Below are 5463 nucleotides of genomic sequence, written 5' to 3' on the forward strand. Positions count from 1 at the left end.
GCATTCACACAGGAGAGAAACCCTACTCCTGTGACCAGTGTGGGAAGAGCTTTAGTCAACTGTCTAATCTGAAAACACACCACACAGGAGAGAAGCCGTACTCCTGTGACCAGTGTGAGAAGAGCTTTAGTCTTCTGTCTAATCTGAAAACACACCAGATGCTTCACACAGGAGAAAAGCCCTACTTCTGTGACCAGTGTGGGAAGAGCTTTAGTCAACTGTGTAATCTGAAATCACACCAGATGATTCACACAGGAGAGAAGCCCTACTCCTGTGACCAGTGTGAGAAGAGCTTTAGTCAACTGTCTAGTCTGAAAACACACCAGATGATTCACACAGGACAAAAGCCCTACTTCTGTGACCAGTGTGAGAAGAGCTTTAGTCGACTGTCTCATCTGAAATCACACCAGAGAATTCACACAGGAGAGAAGCTCTACTTCTGTGACCAGTGTGGGAAGAGCTTTAGACATCAACATCGTCTGAAATCACACCAGATGATTCACACAGGAGAGAAGCCCTACTCATGTGACCAGTGTGAGAAGAGCTTTAGACATCTGTGTAATCTGAAAACACACCAGATGATTCACACAGGAGAGAAGCCCTACTCCTGTGACCAGTGTGGGAAGAGCTTTAGTCAACTGGATCATCTGAAATCACACCAGAGAATTCACACAGGAGAGAAGCCCTACTTCTGTGACCAGTGTGGGAAGAGCTTTAGTCATCAACATAATCTGCAAACGCATCAGATAATTCACACAGCACAAAAGCCCTACTTCTGTCACCAGTGTGAGACTAGCTTTAGTCTACTGTCTAGTCTGAAAAGACACCAGATAATTCACACAGGAGAGAAGCCCTACTTCTGTCACCAGTGTGAGACTAGCTTTAGTCGACTGTCTAGTGTTGTGGAAAGGTTGTTTGACACAGCAGGAGACGATATTTCCAATTGTAACAAATAGGTAATTTATTTAAGAAAAGAAGTTCGTTAACAGCAAGAGCTATGGGTCAAAGATGATCGCCACAGCTTGAACAAAAACACTCTGTCCTGGAACCCTTTGCCTGTCCCTAAATCCCCTCTCAGTCCTGCCCCCATGACAGATATGATGACGTGTCACATCATGTCAGATCTGACATGACGTACATTAAGATGATACGTAGATTTAACATTGGAGAGAGAGAGAACATGAGGAGAGATAAGCAAGATATGATATCCACACACGATATGATGTAAAACATTAAGAACATGAAGAGAGAGTGAGATATGTGTGTTTGTGTGTGTGTGTGTGTATGTGTGTGTGTGTCTGTGTGTGTGTGCGTCTGTGTACAGACGTGTGTGTATTGTATGTGTGTATTGTGACACAGGGAATGTGTGTGTGTGTCGGTGTGTATGTCTGTGCGACTGTGTGTGTCTGTGTGTGTGTGCTGTGTCTGTGTGTGTGCTGTGTATGTGTGTAAGAGAGAAAAGACACAAGATTAGAACACACGATATGATGTACTGAAATGTCCATCTGCTATCTTGAGGCTGTTTTAAGATTGAAGATTGAAGATTTAAGATCAGCCAGACTGTCGCCCTAGTGTCTTTGAGCCCTGCTAGTTGACCTATATTAAACTAGTCAAGACTAACCCCTTTCCTACCTCCACCCTCGTATACACATTTTCCCCAACATTCCCCCATTTGGGGCTATCCCTAGTCCCACCCAAATCATATAACCAAGAAAATGTGAACGTCTAACTAAACAAGAAACCTTACTTCATTCACTGGACCCCTAACGGACCAACAAAGGCTGACTACCGTTCTCACAATAAACACAAAACCGCTCAAAACAAGAGTAATAATAAAACATCAAAAAAAAATACCCCAATTTATAATCCTAACCTGACAGACAAATCCCCCCAACCTCCACCGCTTACCAAATGAGCCACAGTTCCGGCCGGAAACCGCGACTCTCATCAGGGAAAGGAGAAGTTGACCGTCAGAACTAAACATAGAACATCCCTCCCAAAAAAAATGACATTGTCTCTTCCATAACATTGAGTCCCAGTGTCCATCGCTCAGCCCCCCTTCCATGCCCACGCCATAGTCTCCTCACCGTATTGCCAAAAGTCACATTTTGCCAATACAGCAACCACCACGCCACACCTCCAGTCCTCGTAGAAGCATGTCCCCATGCCTGGACGGGAGGCGCTGGTACCGACCTCACCACGTGTCCCCCCATCTTCGACGGGAGGTGCCCATCTTGCCCACTGCGTTAGCCCCCCCCTTTTGTCCCTCCAGTCCCCAGAACCGATCCCCCGACCACTTCTTCTCAATGCTTCCTCAGGCTCAGAACCGACACTCTGCCGATGCCCCTTCCCATTCCGGTTTGACCAGGACCACAAGTAAAATAAACAAAAAATAATAAAAAAATAAAAAACAATGCAATGATTTTCAATGGTTGCAATCTCTATGCCGAAGGATCATTAGAAAATCAGACTAAAATTCCTAGTTAAAGGAATAAACCAACAAAACTGCACTCAGACCATCCCCCGTCACTCTTAAAGGAAAGAACCAACAAAAAGAAAATGTCCCTACCTCACCATACCCCTAATCCTCTATCCCCTCGTCTCCCTCTAAGGCAGCATAAAGCTGAGGATATGGCCCGATTTGTGGCTCAATCTCTTTCTGTCCCACCATTAGCATTTGGCTCGTTACGTGTGAAGTTACCAGCCTACCCAAGAGAGGCATACCACAACAGAAAAGGAGAACCAATATCAACCCTGCCACCCCGATGGATATCCCCGTCTGCATCACTATGCTTCCCCACTGTCCCAATCTTTCCAACACCCCACTCCCCCACCATTCTTCATTCCGGCCAGAATTCCCCCTCAATTCCTCCCTCAAATCCTTCAGCTTAGCCATGGCCTCGGAGAACTTTCCCCCTGGCCCCACATTCGTCGGAATGAATGTGCAGCAGTACTGTCCAAACATGGAACAGACTCCACCCTTCTCCGCCATTAACCAGTTCAGAGCCTGTCTATTCTGCCACGCCACCGTACTGGTCGCGTGCATCTGGTCCCCCATTGCATCCAACGCCTCCTCGGTGTAATTGAGATACCGCTGCTGATTGTAAAACAAATAGTTGATCCACCCGGTGTTCTTATTGACCGATATCCATGGCAGAATAGACTCAAACCCTGCCGCAATCTCATTCTTAGCCATGAACTCGGCTGGAATGCCCCTTGGCTGTCCTATGCTGTCCAGATACACCCTTGGGTCTGCCTTGTAGCTACGCTTCGTTCGAGAGATAGGAGACTCAGAAGGTCCTTCCGTCACTGATAATGGTAGGACCACCATTGGCATGATCGCCTGAACCCGGGCACATCTACCTGACCAATCTAAAGGAAGTGTATTCCTCAACCTCCTACCGCCGCAGAGCCAGTATTGGTCCGCCAGTGCCATATCCTGGACATGAAAAGGGCAAGCTACAGGCCGTGGGTTGGTATCCACTCCCTTTAACACGACCCCGTGTCCACACTTTCCTTCTTTCGTACAGTTAGTCGTGATGCTCCAAATAGTAGTGCACCGCCCCTCTGCCACCTCCCCTACATCCCGGGTCCCCTCCTTTTGCAAGCACTCGAAATCCTTGGTCAGCCATAGTTTGACACCTCTGGGTATTGGCAACCCCGTCGCTACCCCCTGCACACGTACATCCAATTTCCTACACCGTTCCCGCATAGTGACATCCTTGAAATCCGTGACGTTTCCTGCCGCCTTAAAACGACTAGAGCCGAGAAACCCCAAACACTCTGCCTCGCACCAAGGGCGACTATTATGGGGCCCCTCCCATGCCTCTGCGTCCCTGTCACACTGAGCCCAACTGAACTTCGTGCCCTTCACCAGCAGCCTATCCGGACGTGCCTTGGAGCAGACATAACAATCCTCTATCTGATTCTGCGCGCTCGTGTACTGGACCCACTCAAACCACTCATTCCCTAAAGCCGCCCTATACATCGGGTCAGCCTCCGGGTCTTCCTCGTCATAGTCATAGTCGCCCCCATCTTGTTCCCCGGAAGGAAGCAAACCCCTCAACCTGGCCCAGAGTGAGCCCACTGAGTCCCTCAACGTTCCGGCTGTCCTCTGGAACATATCCTGTCCCCCCACCTCTTCCGACTCAGTGTCCTTGACCTCCCTTTTTCCCCTCACCCCTGTCCCCTGTGATTGGTTCGGGACAGGCTCAACTCTCCTATCTACCCCCACAACCCGATGCTCGTTAGTATAATGGTAAGTATCCCCGCCTGTAACGGGGGAATGGTCAAAATCAAAAACATGCCCTTGCGGTCCTACGGGAAACACCCCGTTTGGTTGTAGTCTTATCTTCTCCCCCCCTTCCTCGATGGAGGGAAAAGGGGGCGCCTGATTCTGAGCCTGGTCATGAAAGTCTGCTGGTACTTGAGCCTGAGCGGGACCCCGTGGGACTCCTACCCACTCAAACCCGTCATCCTCAAGGACGGGTCGACCGTGACGGTTCTTAATGACGTCGTTGTGCCCGGCCGACCGTGCGCACACTGCTGCCAACATCTGCGGGAGCATCAGCAGGCACTGCACCTTCCAGTTGCCGTCTCGGACCCTCCATGTCGGGTTCTGCATAACTGCGATCGATTGTATCCCCCAAGAGATCGCCGCTGGCCTTTATGCAGTGATTGAAGTGGAACCAGGTCGCTGATCCTTTGACTTGGACTGCCGTTCCAGTCGATCGGATCACCTCGTACGGGCCCTCTCTCCGGGGTGATGACCACTTTCTCTTGTGGACCTTTACGAAGACCAAGTCCCCAGGGATCAGTCTCGGTTTGGTGGCTTCCTTCTCCGCCTCCTTCTCCCCCTTTCTCTCCTTTCTCTGCTCCTGTCGAAACACAGCTTCATGTATTTTAGTCACTTGCTGAAGATATTTTTTCAGATCTTGCTCAAAAATATCTAATGCCGGGCCCCTAGCCAGGTGTCTAAATGGCGGTGCTGGCATGCTGCGGCCTGTAAGCATTTCATGCGGTGTTAGCTGTGTTTGGCGGTTTACGCTGCTTCTAATCAGAGCAAGTGGCAAAGCATCAATCCAGTTAAGCTTAGTTTGCATACAGATTTTCAACAGTTTGTTTTTAATGACCAGATTGGCCCTTTCCACCTTCCCCTGCGACCCGGGACTATAGACACAGGAAAGGCGCTGTCTTATACCTAATTTCTGCATCAGCCCTTTAACCACCTTGTCGATGAACTCGCGGCCATTATCGCTTTGTAATATCGTGGGAATTCCAAATCTCGGAATGACCTCGCGACACAGGAACTTGATCACTGTGTCCGCGTTCTTGTGTTTAGATGGAATGGCCTCAATCCAGCGACTAAAGCAGTCCTCTACTACCAGGAGGTATCGTTTGCCCTGCACTGGCGTTATCATGTCTGTATAGTCCATAATCAGATGTCTGAATGGTCCCTCAGGG

Source organism: Notolepis coatsorum, assembly GCF_963971535.1.
Source record: "Notolepis coatsorum genome assembly, chromosome: 6".
In the NCBI taxonomy this organism is placed as follows: Eukaryota; Metazoa; Chordata; class Actinopteri; order Aulopiformes; family Paralepididae; genus Notolepis; species Notolepis coatsorum.